This window comes from Diospyros lotus, chromosome 5 (genome assembly GCF_014633365.1).
Source record: "Diospyros lotus cultivar Yz01 chromosome 5, ASM1463336v1, whole genome shotgun sequence".
In the NCBI taxonomy this organism is placed as follows: Eukaryota; Viridiplantae; Streptophyta; class Magnoliopsida; order Ericales; family Ebenaceae; genus Diospyros; species Diospyros lotus.
The window spans coordinates 21,085,302-21,107,588 of record NC_068342.1 but is presented as its reverse complement, the minus strand read 5'-3'; the positions used below and the strand labels follow the sequence as shown (position 1 = coordinate 21,107,588).

Here is a 22,287-nt window from a genome sequence, read left to right as displayed (position 1 = left end):
TCCAGCCATTACAGAATGGTATCAGAGCCAACCCCCGAGCCTCTAAGCGCAGTGGTGGGGCAAACCTTAGCGAGGCCATTGAGTCCCTAAGGGGGGTGCCTGTAAGCACCTTAGGCGAATCCCACATAAGCCATGCAAAGGGGGAGAACTGAGCATATAAGTGCCGAGAGTGTTCTACATAGTGATGCTCGTTTTGGGATTAAATCTCAAAGAGACAAAATTGGGGATTGGTGTAACGACCCGCTCCCACTTACGGGTGCCACTGGTGAATAATCGACCAGATTACTCACCTATCAAACCACAACTGAAGGGTTGGACTATGTTTCAAGAGAAACGCCCTAGGTGGGAACTAGGCTTCGTCCTTCCCTTCCCTCCACTCAGGAATTGGTCCTAACTCAATCAAGAAGACACAGCGGACTGAGACCCGAAACCCGAGTGAGCTTCACCTCTCTTCAGCTCGCCCCATAGCAAGCCAGAGGTGACCCAGGCACAAGCTAGCATACAAACACTTCGCTGAGTATTGAGGATTTATGAGAACGTACCTTGCTGATCTTTACTTGGTCCGAAACTCATCTTGGCCAACTAAGCCATATCCAAAGAACCATCTCACAATCATTTATCACACTATGATGATTATAACAATTAAATACATCTAATGCTCAATATCGCTTACACTCAATTACATGAATACGTATAAAAGTTTACAAGGGAAAACACAACAACACATCTCGGGAAACAAATTTAATTGCCACAACAGCCTCCCGGCGCCATCCCTGCTTGCTCCTGGACTTGCAATATCTACACATGAGGTAAAACCTCATGAGTCATAAAGACTCAGTAAGGGTGCAATGCATGTAAATATGAGTATAATCATGTTTATGTATGCCAATGCATGCAAATGAGGCTAGGCTCACATATCCTCACAACCCACTAAGGTTTGAGACATCAACCTATCAGCCCCTACCACACTAGTCCTCCATATGGCCATAGGTCCACTAGGTCTTGCATCACACAAGATATAACCACTACATGCCAATGCAACATAAAAACATTATCAGACATATTTATTAACTTGCAAGGCCACCTCCACATGGGGCCATCCCTTACCTGGCTCGCAGCCTTATCTTTGCCTCGAAACGAAATTCCAGCCTGAATCTCAAGTTCCTCTAAGATCACGGCCTTCCCGATCGAACCTAGAGGCAAACACATGAAACCCCAACTCTATTAACATCCGGCATTAAACCAATGCTCTCAACTTCGCCACACACACACTACCAGAACCATCCATCAACAATTTAACAAACAACCCCGACATAGGGTTTAATCCAACAAATAATTATTTTACATTAACTCGTTTAATGCAAATAATTTGGGGAAGAAATATTAATTTACCTCGATTTATCTGGAAGAGAAAATCGATTAATCATCCACATTGGCATTGCCTCCCGAGCTGCCATTTGTGCCCAAAATCTCATTTTCGGGCTTCCGACACTCTCCACAAGCCCCAATTTAATTTCGAGAACCTTTCCCACTTTTTCTGGAATTTTTCGGGGTTTTCTCCTATTTTTCCTCAAATTTTTAGATTTTTCATATTTCTTTTTCTTTTCATTTTTCTTTTCTTCTTCCTTGGTTTTCTTCTCCCGCGCGCAGCCACTATTCCTTCATCTTCTTCACTAAGCGCGGCCTGCGCACGCCGCCGCCAGGCCTGGCTCCGATGCCAGCCACACCTACCTCCGGTCAACGTAGCAAGCTTCGCAACCGCCGCCACTGGCCGACGCCATCGCGAGCAACAACCAGCCGGCCACCTGCGCGCACCGCAGCCGCTGGAACTGCCATGGCCGACCCTGCTCGCGCCTTCGACCGCTGCTGGTCCACTTGCCTCCGCCGGTCATTTTTTTTTTTTTTTTTGCTCTGCCTCGCACGGCAGCCTGCATCGCGGCCACCACCGCGGCATCTCACGCCTTCTGCCATCGCCGACTTACGCGCACAGAGCCACTGCTGTGCGTGGCCGCCATTGCCAGCGTTCGAAGCTCTTGGTGCACCTCTGCGTGCCTCCGCCTCAGCCAAGCCATCATGCGCCACCGCTGCTTGCCTCGATCGCCGACGACATTGCTTCTAATAGGCTTCCATGGCCGCCTCTGTCTCGGCCATTTCAACAGCAGCTCGAAGCTGCCACTTCCATGGCCGAGCTCGGCCGTCTCCCCCCCCTCGGCATTGCTCTCTCGCTCCCTCTTTCGCGAGCTTCCTCTCGCATTCACTCTCCCTCAATTTCGATCTCTCTGTTTGAATTCAAAATTTAAATTTTTTGATAGCAGAGAACTCGCGGTCTCCTATATATATATATATTCATGCCCATATATATCCATATATATAATTACATATATAAAGCTTTTAATCCCCTTATTTTATCATAATTCCTTTTTAAGGAATACAAAATTACACTTGAGACTTTTAATAATAACACTTTGACCCTCCAAAGCTTAATTAAATTATTATCAAGCCACACCACATCTCGATTTATCAAAAAATTAATAGCCGACCGTTACTCGGGAATACCGACCTCATCCCTGCGCCTGCACGAGACCTTTATTCGACCCGAAAACACTTAAAGGTTGCCTTACTCAGAAAACTGAACCTCCCCTAGGGTCCCCCCAGCTTCCAGGAGGTCCCCTTCGATTATTTGGTAATGGCACCCACTCGGGCTTATACGAAATTTATTCCAAAAATTATTCCCAGTCAGACCGCTTTTAGCGCCATTATCTTCATCCCGAGATGCTCATCAATCTCTTGTCCTCTTCCCTGGACATCCAAGTCCCGAGGCGCTCCCGGCCGCCAATTCGGCAAATTTCATTAATAAATTACTCGAATTTGACTTTTGGCCTCCCCGGACCACCCGAGGTCCTATCCAAAATAATCAGCATTATTTATTTTTAATATCATGTAATACCGGGTATTACAATTGGTTACTACCTGAACCGAACAATACGTTGCTATGTGGACCTCGACTGTTACACCCAATCTTTAGATTTCTTAGAAAGAGAATATGATTAATCGATTATGAATTGGCACATGGGTTGCTACCTTTGATTAGTATGAGATACCAAAGATAAAGAATGGTGAGTCACATGCCATATTTTATGAGATGAAAATAGCATACATGTGGGTGGATCTTAGTTAAATATTTGTTAAATGTCAAGCAAATGGCATATCACATAGCTAAGAGGATTAATGATCTATCACTAGTTTCAATTGTGTTACTAGTCCTTAGACTAGAGGTAACACAAATGTCTTTGGTATCAGAAATTTGACTTTGCACTGAACTGCCCGTATATCATAGTGGGAATGTTTTTTTGTACTGTCTCTGTGCAGTAACATATGTAGGAAGGTGATTGCCAATGGGATCCATTGACCTCCAGCATGAGGTAAACTTTCCATGCGATCAGTAGTGGCTTATGATTGTTTAAACCCCTAGCCAGGGTGCACATGATTGGAAAGAGTTTTTAATGTCGGAAAGAGTTCCAAAGTGTCATCTCAATAACACCATGCTGGATCTTGGGATAGCTATCTAGTTTTGTGAGTTTGATCAGTCCATGGCTCAAACTCGATTGGGATACTAGTCAGTAGAGGGATTATAGTACATGAGAATCAAAAGCCCTAATAGGCTTACTTAAAGTACAATTTTGTTACTGATATGATCATTTTGATATAATTCTAGTTGTCACATAGGACCACTCAGAATACATGGAGGAGATGGAGAGATCCTTATTGTAGATCAAAGTGTTTGATTAGTATTAAAGTTGTTTGACGTGTCCCAATTGCTACTCGGTGGTGAACCTAGAAGGTCACACGCATATCTAAGTATAGTGGTGGATTAGTGTTATAATGATGCAATTATTTATTAATTATCATTAAGAGTTAATGATGACACCATTTAAGAGTTAACGGAATGAGTTTAATTAATGGGAGCAATTGTTAAGAGTTAATAACAATGTCGTTAAGAGTTAAAGAGGGTCACGATTTCATTATGAGGTAATGAAAGGGCTATTAATAGTTAATGGTAGGCCTAGATGCAATTTACAAAAAATTGGGACAAGGGAATATAGGTGGCCTTAGAGGTAGTCTACTAGGCCTTGGTGCATTATCCCGAACCAATTGACCAGTACTGATTTGGTCGATTGGTCCTTACTAATTTGGTGTAAACCAATCAACCATTTTCGTGAAACTAGTCAACCATTTCTTAAAATAAGAGTTGGGTTTGGAAAAGCTCTCTTGTTGTTTTCTTTAACCAAAAAAGGGAGTAGTCCATCTGGAGAGGACAAGGGAAAGGATGGCATGCTTCTCCCCCTCAACCTTTTCCTTCTCTCTATCCTAATTGATTTTATCCGATTTGATACGTAGATGAGGGCTAAGGTTTGATATATAACGAATGGGAAGTAAAAGAGAATAAGTTTTTTATTGCCTTAGTTTTCACAAATTCTCTCTCAGAAGTTCACTTATTCTCTTCATTCTCTCTAGAAACCCTTCCTCTACTTTCTCTCCATTACTCCTTCTTGTGATTGCTACTGTAGCAACCCATTCCAACAGTGAGACATTTGGACTTGGGCTTTTTGTTTCTCCTAAACCTATTTACAACATCCATCACCTACGAGGAAGCTTGAATAGAACTTAAGTTTCTTGTAGGGTTCCTCCATTCCTTGGAGCGTGGACTAACTAGGGCCCTTGTGCAAGAGAGGGATGGACTGGTCATCTTATCGTTTCATTCGAACTAGTACTTGACTGTTCAGGAGCACTTGGTAAGGACGGGAGCTATCTCGGTTACATTTCAGCATTTATATCTGCAACAAAATCTTTTAATGAGGTATAATCTCTAAATGCCCTATGGACATTTTTGTTGTTATTGCATATGGTTGTTAGATACTGAGTCTTGCAAGGTGATCTTGATTTCTTCCATTGTCTATTTTATGTTATTTTTGAAAATTTTTTGAAAATCGGCTAAAACCCTTGCATGAACCACCAAGTGCTGGTGTTTTCTTTCAATGGTATCAGAGCCTTAGCTCGGTATTTTCAACCTATACTTTATGTTATGTGATATGTATGTGTTTCAAAAAAGGAAATAATTCTCTATTTTGCAAGTTATGTAGTTTTAATCGATAGGTTTTTCCATGCAGTCGATTGTTCTCGGCTTTTTTCCTCTAAAGTGGTCGACTGATCGTGGAAATGGCTGACCGGATCATAGAGCAATTTGATAGCTTCTTGTAAGTGGTCAACTAGTTGGAGCGAACCTAGAAACTGGTCGACCAATCCATAAGAAGCGGTCAACTGCTTATGTTTCAGTGGGAGACAATTGGCTTGTTCTTATGAACAATTGACTGGTTCCCTTGACACCCAGAAACGATCGACCAATTTGAAGCACTAGCAGCTACTGGTTTGGGTCCACTTGATAATGTTTAAGTGTAATGAGATTACATTGGGGTAGAAACGAATGGAGCTTATGATATGAGATATCAAGGGTCCAAAAAATGATTCATATTACATAAACATGGATTTTATCAAAATGTGCCATATGATTCAATGTGATTGAATGGATGATCATATACTTTATACAATGTGATTGTATGGATGAATGTTATAGGCACTTTTTGAAATAATTTGTAATAATTTCATTCTATTGGGACTGTAAAAGAGGCATAAGTCTCCTTATATTTTCAATTTAGTCTTAGGAAATTGTATTGTATAATAGTCTATGTAAAATGAAGTTGAATCCATCAAGAGTTGGTGACTCCAAGGAGCAAGAAGGCTGAGAGAGAATTTTGTGCACATGTGATGTGCACTCTTTATATGTCTCCTAAATTGCTATTAATTAATTCCAGAGGCTCGGATTTAATTAATAAGCAAAAATTCTATGATCATCCAATTTATTTATATGCATTAGTTTATTATGTATGAGATGCATGATGAAAAACTTAATGCATGTGCAAAGTGAGACCTCTAAAATAAAGACAAAAAATCTTCCCATAATTGTGCAAACCTAATATTAGATTAAAATGGTAAATATGATTTTTCGTGACCTTCCATTGTCGTAGGTGATCGTTAATCAATTGGGTGTACTCTCGCTGCCCAAAGATGGGAGGGTGCATTTCATGAAAGTAGACCGATGCCTATCTAAAGCATGAGATGCCATCGATGTACCCACATGTATATGGCATAGAAACCACCAAAGTGTTCCGATCATAGACATTAAAGTGGATCATTGACTAAGACGATGGGTTAAATCTAACTATGTCATCGTCCTAGAAACCACCAAAGTGTTGCAGATTAAATGGCATGGGGGTCGAAGATTGAACCCCACATGAGATGTGGAAGGCAAGAGTTACCTACTCGAATATGTGGGTATCCCTAGAAACCACCAAAGTATTGCGAGGTATTCATGTAGGAGAGAACTCGATCACTAGCTACGAGTCCCTTTAAGGATCCGTGTTTTCCACTTTGGAAGTGTGGAATTCGAAAAAAAATTAGTGGGAGGTACCATTTGGTTTGAGATTGAGACTAAATGGTAATACAAAATGAAATCAACTAACAATCATTTGTTTATTTTATGCAGCAACTTGTAATGGAAAACTCATCAAACCCCATCTTATGAGTTTTGGAAAAAAACATTTTAACTAGACCTAACTTTTTGGATTGGCTTTGTAACTTAAAACTTGTTTTCAGTATGGAGAAAATTTATGGCATATTGGAAAAGAGTATATTAGGTTTCAAGGAATGTAATGCAGCAAAAATTTCAAAATTATTCGATCAACCAAACTCTTTGGTCGATTGTGAAATCCAAAAGGAATAGATCTAGTTTGCAAATATATATAATCTTTTCAAAATTAAAAACAATTAACGAAAACCAACATTTTGGTTATTCGACACGAGAAAAGTTTGGATCTCCATGTCGTGAGGTGTCACCCACCCATTATAAGTGATCCACACCAAAGAAAAGCTTTATGAATGTTAGCGAGCACGCCTATTCGATCTTCTTGCAACAAGAACGCAAGATCTAACCCAATTTTTCATAAAAATTGGGTATTTTTCTTTTTCTTTTCTCAAAAGTATTTTTTCTGGTGATAGGCAAAGGTTATATGAGGCCTTTTATAGGTGGGGAGGGCAAACCTTAATTATACTAGGGTAAAACATAAAGTCCCAGCACATTCTAGACATGCTGAGCCGTAGCCAGCCCAACAATGGGTTGGTCGCGCGCATTGGCCGCACACACATGAGCGCCTTGCCACACATTGGTTCGTGCATAGGTGTAACGACCCGCTCCCACTTACGGGCATCACTGGTAAATAATCGACCAGATTACTCACCCGACAACCACAACTGAAGGGTTGGACTATGTTTCAACAGGAAACGCCCTAGGTGGGAACTAGGCTTCGTCCTTCCCTTCGCTCCACTCAGGAATCGGTCCCAACTCAAATAAGAAAAATCCAGCTGACCAAGACCTGAAACCTGAGTGAGCTTCACCTCTCTTCAGCTTACCCCATAGCAAGCCAGAGGTGACCCAGGCACAAAGCTAGCATACAAACACTTCGCTGAGTATTGGGGATTTATGAGAACATACCTTGCTGATCTTGACTCGGTCCGAAACTTGACTTTACCAACTATGCCACATTCAACAAGCAATCTCACAATCATCTATCACACTATGATGATTACAACAGTTAAATACATTTAAGCTCAATAACATAGACATTTACTCACAAGGGTATAGATACACCGCGCCCCCTGGCTACATACAAGCAATATTAAAAATACATAACTCGGGCAACTCAGCTAGTTGCCACAACGGCCTCCCGGCGCCATCCCTGCTTGCATCCGGACTTGCATCATCTACACATGAGGTAAAACCTCATGAGTCATAAAGACTCAGTAAGGGTGCAATGCATGTAAATATGAATATAATCAAGTTTATGTATGCCAAATGCATGCAAATGAGGCTAGGCCCACATATCCTCACAACCCACTAGGGTTTGAGGCATCAACCTATCAGCCCCTACCACACTAGTCCTCCATATGGCCATAGGTCCACTAGGTCTTGCATCACACAAGATATAACCACTACATGCCAATGCAACATAAAAACATTATCAAACACATTTACTAACTTGCAAGGCCACCTCCACATGGGGCCATCCCTTACCTGGCTCGAAGCCTCATCTCTGCCTCGGCCCGAATTCCAGCCCGAACCTCTAGTTCCTCTAGGATCACCGCCTCCCCGGTCAAACCTAGATACAAAAACACACAAAACCTCAACTCCATTAACATCCGGCATTTAACCAATGCCCTCAACTACACCGCACATCGCCAAAATCATCCATCAACAAGATTTCAAATAACCCCAACACAGGGTTTAATCCAATAATTAATTATTCTACATTAACTCGCTTAATGTAAATAATTTGGGAAGAAATATTAATTTACCTCGGACAATTCGGAAACGAAATTCAGAAACGACCACGCCGACGTTGCCTCCCGAGCTGCCGCTCGCGCCCAAAATTCCATCTTTTTGAGCTTTCGACAAGCTCTTCAAGCCCCAAACTAATTTCCAGAACTTTCCCTCATTTTTCTGGAATTTTCAGCTATTTTTCCCAATTTTCCAGAATTTATTTTCCTTTTATTTTTTTTTTCTCTTCTCTTTTAGTTTTTTTCTTTTCCTTCTTTTCCTTTCTTCTTCCCTGGCTTCCCGCGCGCGCACTGTTCCTTCATCTTCTTCCTTTGGCCGCACCTCCTCCTTCTTCTCGGCCAGCAGCTTCCTCGCACGGCCGCGAGCCACTCCGTCGCCGCCGTCTCAGCCATCGCCGGCCACTTCCTGCTATCGCACAGCCGCCACTCGAACCGGCCTCCCCCCGCTTTGGCCGCTGCCAACGCGAGCTACCATGGCAGCCTCTCCCAAGCAGCTTGCGCACACCGCTACTGCCATCACCACGAGTCTCGGCCGGCCATCGACACACCAAGGCAGCCCCTGCGACGCACCTAGGCAGTCCCCCATTTGGCCTCCACGAGCACTGCCGTGCGCCCTCGCTGGTTCGCTGCTGCCTTCATCTTCTTCCATCATCAGCCATGGCAACTACAGCCATGGCCGATCGACTCCTCTCTCTCGATCCCTCTCTCTCTCTCGCACAATGCCTCTCTCGGCTCATCTCATTCTCGCCCTCTCTGGTTCAGCCATCTCTCACATTACAATTACAGAGAACACATCTAGGAAGCTTCCTTGAAGCTTCCTAATCACGCACACACGAGCATATATAATAGATATATTACAAAATTTAATCCCTTTATTTTCAGATAATTACACTTAAGGGACAAATTAATTGTACTTGGGGAATTCCAATAATTGTACTTGGGCCCTCCCAAGATTTAATTAATTTCCCACAAGTCACTAAAACATTAATTCTCCAAAATTAATAGCCAACCCCTATTCGAGAATACTGACCTCGTCCCTGCGCCTGCACGGGACCTTTATTCGACCCAAAAACACTTAAGGGTTGCCTTACTCAGAAAATTGAACCACCCCTAGGGTCCCCTCAGCTTCCAGGAGGTCCCCTCCGATTATTCGGTATTGGCACCCACTCGGGCTTATACAGAATTTATTCTGAAAATTATTCCCAGTCGGATCGCTACCAGCGTCAGTATCCTCATCTCAAGACGCTCACCAATCCCTTGCCAACTTCCCTGGACATCCAAGTCCCGAGGCACTCCCAGCCGTCAATTCGGCAATTTTATTAATTAATTACTCGAAATTGACTTTTGGCCTTCCCGGACCACCCGAGGTCCTGCCAAATTAACCAAAAATTATTTATTTTCAACACCATGTAATACCGGGTATTACAATAGGTAAGACCTAGGCCATGCCAAATGCAGCCTATTGCCTCTTTTAACCCCTTTTCTCATTTTTTACTCAACTTTTGACATCTCGTGGATTTTTTCGCAAGTGCTAGCTCACCCCAAAAACCCACGAATTCATCCGGGCCCAAAACACTTTTCAGTCCCACTGAATTTACCATAAAACTTCTCTTTGTTTGTGTGTAGCCTTATAGGTTCACTATGAAGATAGCAAATGACAATTTATGGAATCTTACTCCTAATCAAACTCTTTGATTGTGACTCGTAATTTATGTAATCACATGACAAAATTACCATCTTACCCTTATACCAAGATTAACGTCTAGCAATGTATCATGGCCTCCATATCATAATGAAATGCAAATAGCACTTCAGATGAACCTCTATCATAATGCCCTGGTATGGTCTAGAAGTATGGTGAAATGTCAAACCTCTAATAACCAACACTATGTGTACAAATGTTGAGTCCACAACTCCTATAGTTGAATTCATAACTCTTATTAATTCTCAACTATCTGTGTTGGCTAATGACTTTTTGAGTTGTGACTTCATCATTCACATAGGGCATATACCTTTCAAGATTTTTACTAAGGTCAATAGATTCTATATTGAGTACTCACCTACCTTCATATGAATTGGATCATACCCAATTACCACCCTATTAGAGATCCATCTTATTGGACCCTGTATAGTGGCAACAAAGAATGATGCTCCTCATACAAGATAAATGTGGTACCTCAGGAAAAAAGATTACTAGCACCTGTCGCCATAGAGAACTCCTAATTGACATTTAGTAAGAGTTACTATTTGGGTATTCTCGGGTTAGGTTATTCAATGAACTCATTCACCAATCAGCACCTACACACTTGCATTAGTGTCGCCAGATAAGTAGTTAATGAGATCAACTACCTTCCTTACGAGCATGCATGGTGTGTACCGGTCTTAACGATACTATAAAGTCTCCACTCAATAGTCCTACGATCAGGAATAGTTTAAGAATGAAGCATTAGTTATTCGATCTCATTAGTATAATCTCATCATAACTCGATTAACATTGCTACACTCCTTGGGCTTCATCTAAATAGGAAAACATAAAGATAAATGTATTGCCAAGTATTAAAAAGGAAAAATACTTTTATTAATCAAAATATGTCCAAGATTTATAAGAGACGCAGCCAACTCACAACTCTTATGATTGGCTCCCAAGTTACAACTCTATCAATCTCTCACTTAACGTAAAGCCAATCACCCTTATACAAGATACCCATCTTGTAGGTGCCCCAAAACCAGGGACCCATAGAAAGATGACATATATGCCAAAACCAACTAAAGCATTACACATCCCCCTTGATATAACAACGGAAGCCACACTCATACATTCCTACTCATAGACATAAACATTAGGGACCACATAGCCACAAACGTAACTTAATATTGCACACCACATTAGGGTCCACAAACCCACCATATCCCCTCAGGGGTATAACCTAGAACATAAACAAGTGTAATTTAATATTACACAACAAAAAACACCCCCCAAGGACCTTTTGGTTGAGATGGATCTATACACACTTCTATCCCAAGGCTCCAGCTCCACTTAACTCGCCCTCTTCTTTAGTCTTACCCTTACCTGGATTGATGCAAGCAAATATGAGCCACAAGGCCCAACAAGTATAATTGGAACAAAAGCGAGCACAAGAGTCATTGGTATCGAGAGGCAAAAGAGTCATAAATTCCATTTAAGGTACTTTCACATGATAATATGATGAAACATGTATCCATGCTCATATGCAATCTTTTTAAAACCATAATCATGGGACTAAAGTCCAAAACCATGGGAGTGAAGTCCAAAACCTTGGGACCGAAGTTCATATCATAAACCTGTGACCGAAGTCCAACTCTGAGTCGAAGCTTTCTCTGCGGATATATCCTGCGGACTCGTCCGTTGCATGTATCATGAGGCCTTTACATATTTTTAGAAACCATTTTCATGCACATGTTTCATGCATCATCATAACATGCATATTTGTAATAACTTCTCATATATAACTGACATGTGATTACCGAAGCAATATGCACAATAGGGCAACATTCATGCAAGACAACATCAACCCATTGCATGTCCACAATAAAACATCATTCCCAAAGAAAGATAGGGTGAATCAAAGCCCTATTTGAGATTAGGATGCATAACTGAGAACCATAAAATAATTTACTAGAAAAGGAGAGTAACTTGCAAAATGACTTGCTAAAATATAAGCTTAATCTTGTTATGAGGAATTGAACTTGCAATTTAAAACATAAACTTGAGAAAAGAGGAACTAAACTAGTAAAATAGGAAAAGAACTTGCAAGATAGGAATAAGAACGTGCTTATTAATAAAAAGATTGAGATCTTTCCTCTTAAGTGAAACAAAGAGGAAGAAGAACTTGCTTTAAATATCTTCTTAATTCTTGCAACATACTGAGGTTGCTTATGCCACAGCCTAAACTCACACGAGCAGAATTTCCCTTGATTTCTCCAAAATTCTCCCTAATTTTCCCAAAATCTCCCCATCTCACTCAATACCATGGCCTATTTATAGGCCAAGGGGAAGAGACAATGTGGAAATAACGTGGGGGGAAAAGGGTATCAAAATTAGGTGGAAAAAAAAGCATGTTTGGACACTTGGCATGGGTTGGGCGCCACTCAATACCCAGCTTTGATTGCTTGGTTGTGGGTTCGATCCCGTTACCTCTTCCTCCTCCTTAGCGCGCCCAACCATCTCGTCTCCAGCCCTCTTTGCTCTTCATCACAAGAAGTTTATTTTTAAGGCATTTTCAGGTTTCCAAAATTTCACTTTAACCCCAAATTAATAATTTCATTAAAATAATTAATTACCTTGATTTCCCATTTTTATCCTCAAAACACCATAAATAATTATTTTCTCTGAAATTTTCAAATATTCAATAATAACCTCAAATAATTATTTTAATCCCAAAAACATACCAAATTTAATATTTTCCATTAATCTCCATAAAACCTGACATAACTCAATAAATCACCCTAAAACTCATAAATTAATTATTTTCCTTAAATCCTCAAATATTCAATAATCACTTCAAATGTTGAAATTAAAAATTGTTAATTATCTCAAATTTCGGGATGTTACACATCTTCCTAAGATGCTTCTTGAAAGGTTTATGTGAAAGTGCTTTGTTAAATGGATCTGCTGTAATACCCCGAGAGCCCAGAGAAGTTAATATATATCGAGGATAGTGTAAGAAAAGAAACAATACCAGCTGTATACCTTTTGGGCTGAATGTTAGCAAAGAACTCCCAAGTTAAGCGTGCTTGACCTGGGGTAATCCAGGGATGGGTGACCCCCCTGAGAAGTTCGTGTAGGCCCATCAGGGTAAGTTGTTCCGGTCCTTCCTATCGCTCGAATGGGATGTTACAAATGGTATCAGAGCCGACCCCCGAGCCTCTGAGCGCAGTGGTGGGGCAAACCTCAGCGAGGAGGCTGAGTCTCGAAGGGGGCGTGAGGCCCCTATGGGGGGTGCGTGTAGGCACCTTAGGCGAATCTCACATCAGCCATGCAAGGGGGGAGAGATCTGGGACCGGTTGTAAGGTCGCATGACGGGGACGTCATGTGCTTAAGGGGGGAGAATGTAATACCCTGAGAGTCCAGAGAAGTTAATATATATCGAGGATAGTGTAAGAAAGGAAACAACACCAACTGGATACCTTTTGGGCTGAATGTTGGCAAAGAACTCCCAAGTTAAGCGTGATTGACCTGGGTAATCCAAGGATGGGTGACCCCCCTGGGAAGTTCGCGTAGGCCCATCAGGGTAAGTTGTTCTGGTCCTTCCTATCGCTCGAACGGGATGTTACATCTGCTATATTATCCTCAATAGAAACTTTGTCTATCTTTACATCTCCTCTCTTTATAATCTCTCTAATGATGTGGAAACACCTTAGAATATTCTTGGTTCGCTAATGAGACCTTGGCTCCTTGGCTTGAGCTATTGCCCTTGTTGTTGTCACAATACTCCAGGAGTGGGTCAACTATGGATGGAACCACTCCTAGTTCCAAGAGGAACTTTTTCATCGAAATTGCTTCTTTTGGGTTTCATGTTGGAGAGAACTTGATCACTCACTATGAGTCTCTTCAAGGATTCGTGTCTTCCACCTGGGAAGTGTGGAATTTTAAAAAAGTTAATGGGAGGTACCACTTGGTTTGAGACCAAGACTAAATGGTAATGAAAGATAAAATCAACTAACAATCATTTGTTTATTTTATGCAACAACTTGAAATGGAAAACTCATCAAACCCCATCTCATGAATTTTGGACAAAAACATTTTAACTAGACCTAACTTTAAGGATTGGCTTTGTAACTTAAAAATTGTTTTTAGTATGGAGAAAATTGATGGCATATTGGAGAAAAGTGTTGCTACTTCATTACTAGAAGGCTCTAATAAGGAAAAGCATGTCACATGGGAGGAAATGAGGGAGCAAGACTTGAGAGAAAGGAATTACACTCTTACCTTCATGAGTAATGAGTTACAACATCAGCATGAGCACATGGCTAATGAGACTGGCATAATTATGAATCTACGAGAGCTCTATGGACAGTAGAGCGAAACAGCTAGATATGAGATATCTAAGCAATATTTCAAGTCTAAGATGGTAGAGGGCATAGATGTTGGAGACCATGTCTTTAATTTGATTGGTCAATTGGACATCCAAGAATTCTACATGGATGTGGACCTCCAGACTGGCCTGATCCTCGAATCGCTTCTAGATTCATTTTCCCCATTCATTTTGAATTAAACATGAACAAGATTGTGTGCACACTTTCGGAGTTGTTAAATATGTTAACAACAACCTAGGCCTAGATTAAGACGAAGAGCAAATAAAGAGTTCTTGTTATTGCTTCCTCATTTAGAAATTCTAAGAAAATAAGAATGCTTTCAAGAAGAAAAAGTTATGCTCGAAGAAGGACATCTCCAAGCCAAATCCAAAGGAGAAGGGATCAAGAGGAAAGTGTTCCCACTATCAGGAAGATAGGCATTGGAAGAGGAACTGTCTAATGTATCTCCATAGCTTGAAAGTCAAGAGGGCTAAGAACCAAGGTGCAGGTATATCTTCATTTCTTGTTATCTAGATGATCAAAGTGATTGGTCATTCTCCCTTATCTTGGATACTTGATTCAGATACAACTTCTCATATTTATGTTTGCATGCAGGATCTAGAGGGAGTAAGCCGCTTAAGAAGCAAGAAGTTGTCATAAGAGTGGGAAATGGAGCTGTAACAACCCGATAATGGGTCTAAGTATTAATTTCTATGCATTATATTTCGGAATATAAGTGATACACATGCTAGTTTATGTTACGTAAAAATAATAATAATAATGATAATAATAACAACAATAATAATAATGTTAATAATAATGCTAATAATAATAATAACAACAACAACAACAATAATAACAACTGTTGTTGCAAAAATACAACAATCTATTTGTTATCGTGGGAGAATATAAGGTGTGCGGTTAATCAAGGGAGTCTCGAGAGTCTCATGATGTGACACCTGTAACTTAAAAACATGCTTAATAATAATAATATTCATATGAAATTCAAGGTTTAGCGCAAACAAAAACTTGAGAAACAAAACTTTTATAAACTTAAGTAAAGTTTTAAACATAATAAGATTCAGAGCATGTTTCGAGTAAATATAAAGTTTGATACTGAAAACATGGCTTCGGTATAAGAAAGAAAACTTAGCAAATATGCTTTGTAACAATAAGATCCATATTGAGAAATCCAACCTTAAATTGAGACTCGGCCTTTTCATAAACTTATATAAGCTTTAAGGACATATGATGTAGCAATAGTGTACATATACCATAAGAGTGTAATATTGAAAATATTTCTAATACAAGAGGAGAGAAACAAGATTTCGATTATTAAAAATTATCTTCAAATAGCCACCACACTCCACGTCCACGTTCCGATCTCCTCATTCATAATCACCTGGGGGAGAAAAATATGGGATGAGATTCATGAGAGTCTCAGTAAGTACAAGAGAACCATCATATGTATTTAAATAATTCATGACATAACATAATATATCATATGGAGACACGAGAGGTTCCACCAACTTGCAGGGGTAAGAACCCTCGTGCGTAGCGCTACCGAGCTTCGATCCCGAAACTTGCGTGAACATAACATAACATGAGGGACCACATAACATAATTCATGGGCATGCTTAAACGTCATAAATAGTTCATAATGTATTTACCTCAACTTGGTTGGATGAGATTCGAATGTTTAAGGCTTCACACCTTACCGGGTTTATTTTTCTGCAGACAAAATACGTATTTTCGTGAACTAAACCTCACATAATATTACGTGGGATTGTAGGTAATTAAATAAGGGGTTGATATGTAAAATCTCATGGAAAAAGAGACTTCCACACGCCCTCATGCGCCCCAAGAAGGGGTGGCGCCTATTTTCACGCCTTGGGTGCAGATTCGACACCCTTTCGTATTTTTTCCATATCTCTCTCATTTTAACTCCGAATCGACTTCCGTTTGAACCTACGGACTCCTATTTCAGTCCTCTACATGATTATGGAAAGAAATCATACATAACTCTCTGATTGTCAGACTGTTACAGCAGATCTTTGCGGCTGTCCGCTTTCCGTCAAGCCTTTGCCTCTCCTTCGTTTTCTCCCTCGTTTTTCACCGACTTTCTCTTTTTATTTTACAGAAATTTCTCCTCACACTCAAGATATTATTTATCTCTCAAATTTCTCTCAAAGTAACTTGGATTTGGCTCACACAATTTTGAGATGGCTTGGGAAGTTAGATTTCAAGCCTATTTATAGAATTATCCATCAAATCATAGCATGCCATGTGTCACCTTAATTATTAGGGATTCATCATTACTTTCATGTGTTACCACCCAAATGGTGACATGTGTCCCAAACTTGGAGGTTAAGTAAAAGTTTGGAGAAGACTTATCCATGTGTTTCCATTCAAATAATGCCATGTGTCCTATAATCATTACAATCTTTGAATTTTTCTTCTTTGATTTTATCTTCCAATACAAGCTTCTATTCTCTTCCAATACAAGCCTCCAAATCTTACCTTCATATGGCTTCTAGGATAAGAACCCATCATGGCCCTTATCTCTTCCTTTCTAATCCAATTTCTTTCTTCCAAGTAAGCCATTCTAAGACTTCTAGTGTAAGCTAATCTCTTTCTTCCAAGCTAAGCCATTCTAAGACTTTTGGGTAACATTCATTATTACAACTTCCAAGCTAAGACTCCTTAAGACTTTTGGTGTAAGATTAATCATTCTTCCATAAGACTTTAAGGTGAAGTTCCAAATCCAATCTCATCTCTCCAAGTCATGTCTTCTAGGGTAAGGAATCATCATTGCCATCATTTCCTTTATTACGTTGATGCCCTGAATCAAAATACCATTCATTTTACTACTATAATTTTCCATTACAACATCCAAGCTTTATATCATAATTTAAAATTCTTGGATATTACATATTTGAACCGAGAAAGGAAAATAAACAAAATCTCGGGTGTTACATAGGATCTGCTGGGTCTTGTGAGTCCTGAGAGTCTTGAGAGACTTGATGATCTTGTGGATCTTGTGAGTCTTGGGAGTTCTGAGAGTGAAATCCTCTAAGAGTTAAGTCTCATCACTAAGTGTCCTGAGAGTGGAGACTTGTCACCAAGTGCTCTGAGAGTTGAGTATCGTCACCTAGTGTTCTAAGAGTGGAGTCTTGTCACCAAGTGTTCTGAGAGTAGAGTCTCGTCACCAAGCATTTTGAGAGTCTTGGTGACCTAGAGAGTCTTGATGAATGAGAGAGTCTTGGTGACAGAGAGAGTTTAGATGACCGAGAGACTTGCAAGACAAGAGCACAATTAGGGGCGCGGGTGGGTGTCGCTGTGCAAACCCTTCGATGCTTAAATCAATTATTGAGAGCAAGAGTGTGAGAATGTACTGAGAGTGCCCAAGAGTGTGTACCTGATGTTGAAGGTGTGGCCTCCTATTTATAGAGAAGGGAGAGATGGGACACATGGTTGTCACCCCAAGAGTTTCGTGGCCCATCCGAGAGTTTCTCAACCATGATAGTGTGTCCAAGGGTTGAGACGTGGGTGAGTGACACCTACTTGGTCATTTGACCAAGTGACTTGGTTTTTACATGCATTTAGAGGGTGAGAGAGAGAGAGAGAGAGAGAGAGAGAGAGAGAGGGATGAGACCCCTACCCCCCAGTCATATGACCGAGTGAGTCTTCACCTGCTTGGTTTTGAGCGGTTCCCATGCCTTAACGTCAACAACGTAGGTGCATCGACTTCAAGCCCAATTTACACCGTAATGCAGCTAGATTCTCTCAAACATCAAAAGACAGAAGTTGTAAATATTCTCTTGGATTTCCATAGGATTCTGAATCACCTCAATTAGAGCTTGGATGAGAGAGTAATGCCTAAAAACCAAAACAGCGCCGAAGCCACACCCACTCGATTTTATGATCGAGTGGGTGTTCTTGCATCAATTTCAAGCCCAATTTCAGGATTGATGAAGCTAGTATCTCTCAAAACTCAAAATATGAAAGTTTTAGATAATTTTCTTGTATTTTTGTAGGATTTTGAATAACCTCAATTCGAGTTCAGACGAGAGAGTTATGCCAAAAAATCCAAAGCAGTGTCGGAGCCACACTCACTCGGTTTCATGATTGAGTGAGTGTTACCCACTCGATTTTATGACCAAGTGGGTTTCCCCCACTTGGTCTTGGCTCAACCTCTTACTCCTTTGGCTTGCTTCCTTGATCTCTTGTAACTCATTTGCCCTTTCAGATTCATGTCCACGTCTCGCGACTCTTTTAGGTCCCATGACTCTCGTCATCCTTTCAAGTCTCTTGACTCTTTTGTATCTTTACCTCTCTCCAAGTTTGCAGGGCATATCAATTGCTCCCTACTCTTTCAGATGGGAGTCCCAGGTGGAAGAGTATCATGTCCTGTAAACTTTTTGAACATTACTTCTCTTTTAGCCACTTCATCTTCTAGGCATCCTTTCAAGTTTGTTCGCGCACTGTACCTTTGAATTTCTGGGCTCTCATTTTTTTCAATTCCTTTATGGAAGTATGAGGTAGATAGATTGATAAGTTTAATTTCCATAAATGTTGAACTATACACCAGGCAATGAGTTTGATTCTGCTCCCAATTATTTGCGTTATGCGCTGGATAATAGGCTTGCATTTGCTTTTCCCTTGTTGTCGAGCTGTGAGCAGGACAATGGGCTTGAGTTCGTTTTTCCCCATTGTTGGGTCATAAGCAGGATAACGGGCTTGCGTTGGCTTTTTCCCTCATTGTCAAGCTATGAGCAGGGCAACGAGATGAGTTCTTTTTTCCCTCGTTGTCAGACTACAAGTGGGGCAATAAGCCTGAATTTATTTTTCCCTCGTTTTCGGGTTGTATGCGAGGCAACGGGCTTGAGTTCAATTTTCCCTCATTATCTGGTTGTAAGCAGGACAACAAGCTTGAATTTATTCTTCCCTCGTTGTCAGGTTGTAAGCGGGGCAACGGGGCTAAATTTTTTTCCCCTTATTATCGGGTTGTAAGTAGGACAACAGGCTTGATATTTGAGGGTATAATTGTAATTACGAAATTGCCCAAGTGAAACAGAGATGAAAATTGGAGTTTAAAGATGTAATTTTCTTATATATAATGTACTATATAGTGTTAGATATGTATATATATATATATGCAACGCGTGTCTGTGCATGCAACAGAAATGGCCATTCACGCCATGCTCTGCAAATCCATGTTGCAAATGGAGTATTTTTCACGCAATAGGTGATGGCTAAGAGGTATGGGCAAGGCAGTGAGAAGAGGGTTGGAGATGGTTATAAAAGGGGAAACGTTGTGAGCAAATGGAAGCCCCGGCCAAGAAAGAGCAATGGCAGAGCAACAGCAAGGGGGTGTGCGAAGGAAGCCGACAGTGGCTCATAGTCGTGCTTGGAGGCGTCGGAGATAACCGAGCATGGCAGATCAAGCAGAACGCGAGCAGTGAGCTTGCATAAGCTAGGCGTGGAAGACAGCTGGCAGAAGCTCGCAAAGGAATGCGAGCAGCGAGCTGGGGTGGTGTGAGGTGACCCGAGGCAGTGTTCAGCAACGGCCGGAGATACTAAAACAACCGATTGTAGCGGCCATGGCTGCAGACAGCAAGCAGCCGCGACGGGGGCTGGCTAAGTCAGGGGTGGCTGGTGCGGCGGCTGGTGAGGCCGTGGCGGCCTACGAGAGCGAAGGAGGGCCGAAAAAGCTGGGCCTTGTGCGCACATGGAAGTGCACGTTGCAGGAGGTGCGAAGATGATGAAGTGGAGAAGAAGAAGAAAAGAAAAGAAAAAAAGAAAAGAAAGGAAAAGAAAAGGAAAAAAAATGCTAAAAAATCTTAGAATTTTCTAGAAAAATAGGAAAGGGAGATTTATTAATATTCCAGAGATTTTGGACTAGAAAATGGTTCTGCAACGCGTTTCGAGGTCGGGCACAAAAATCGAGACTGTGCATACATATCGAGGAAGCCTGAGAGGCTAAGCTAAGGTAAGTAAAATTCCTTAGAAAATTCTAGTAAATTAGGAAATTTATTTTATGCATTGTTATAGAGAAATAATTGGAAGATATTTGAGGAATATTAAGTTCGAATTTATTAAGGAAAAATGAAAGAAATAGAGAAAAATTATGAGGAAATTAGGAAAGAAATAGAATATTGATTTCTTGAATAAATATGATGGCTAGGGTATGTTGAGGATCCAAATTGAGTACGTTAGAAGCCTAGCATGAGAATAAAGATGTTATGAGATGCGTATGAGGTAAGTGGTACTTCCCAACTAGATTTAGTTTTATGGAAAATGCTTGGTTTGTAAGTGGTTCTACCCAAAACCCGATTTTAAGTAAATGATTTTATCATGTTGTCATGCCTTGATATGAATATATCATGTAGATTGCATTTACATGTATTGATAACGAAATTTGCATATGTTCACGATGATATTATTGGTCATGCATCGCATAAGGGTTTGGGATTATAGACTGGCACCGCTACTCTACCAAGGGTGCACCCATACACCTCGGCATAGTAAGGAGGCTGTAAAAATGGGGAGCAGCAGTTGGGTGCAGTCAACTCAAATTGAAATGATATGGAAAGGACATTTTGCATTTTGCATTCATGCACAAAATATGTTTATTGTTCCCTTACTTAGATGATTCATCATTTAACTTGGGCTTTGCCCATAGAATATTCAAACGTTCTAGATGGAGATTGTAGTAGAAACGAGGATGAATGAGGCATGAAATGGCACTTAGCAAAGTGCATGATGAATTGAATGTATGTTATGTAGCCCATGTATTTAAGTTCTGCTACTTTGAATTCTGAACGTTTTGAGGAATGATAATGTATAATCTTATGGTTAATGAGGATGTAATTGATTTATGATTAATGTAAGATGTTAGGTTCGATCTTTGCTTCCGCATTTAATGGGTATAATGATTCTTTTTCGAGAAAATGTATGGAAATTTTGGGATAGATATGAGGAATGATATGTTTAGCTTTAAGTCTGAAAGAAAAAAAAAATTATTATCCCAAAATTGTCCTAAGTTATAACACGCTTGAGAAAGTGGGGTGTTACATTATTTTTCCCTCGTTGTCGAGCTGTAAGCGGGGCAATGGGCCTGAATTTGTTTTTCCCTCGTTACCAGGCTATAAGCGAGGCAACAGGCTGGAATTGACTTGGTTTTCTTATCTATAAGTGAGTTATGAAAATATATACCTAACAAAATAAGAGCGTAAGTAGTGAAAACATAAGAGTTTTTTACGTGGTTCAGTCAAGTGTGCCTACATCAACGGCCCTAATTAGGAGAGGGTTAAGAGAGTAGCTTGAAGAGACTAGCCCTTTATATTGCCGCAAGTATGGTTGATTGGGGCTACAGAAGCCTAATGTAGTGATTAAACTGAGGTCTAGACGCATCTGCTCTCCTAACCCTCTTCTATCACTGGATAGAGTCTTCTTCCCTTTCGCGCTCCCTATCATCATCCCCCCCCCCCCCAACGGTTCTCATGATCTCAGCGTGGAGGATGCACATGTTTGCTCTGATAAACAAGTCTTCTAGGGACACCAAGGGATCCAAGGAGAGAAAATCCTGAAGTGAGGTCAGTCGTGTCCCCTGGAGCATGGCAGACACTGCCACCTGTATAGCACCCCAAGTGCTACGATAATTAATAAGAGAAAACCCATACCAAAAATAATAATTAGTTCTCATAAACTAGAAATAAAATTATTAAACTATGCCATATCTTAAGGCAAGCAAAACTCAACCAACAAAATGTAAACTTTAAT

The 22,287-nt window shown here is 40.7% G+C and overlaps 1 long non-coding RNA gene across 1 annotated transcript; it reads right to left on the bottom strand.

The window, feature by feature from the left end:
- Positions 1-7,292: 7,292 nt before the first annotated feature.
- On the bottom strand, positions 7,293-8,665 carry LOC127802551 (uncharacterized). Its single transcript, XR_008023304.1, has 3 exons — positions 8,467-8,665; positions 8,186-8,270; positions 7,293-7,875 (listed from the first exon to the last, which is right to left on the bottom strand). It is a non-coding gene; the product is annotated as an uncharacterized LOC127802551 (long non-coding RNA).
- Between the last annotated feature and the right edge of the window lie 13,622 nt (positions 8,666-22,287).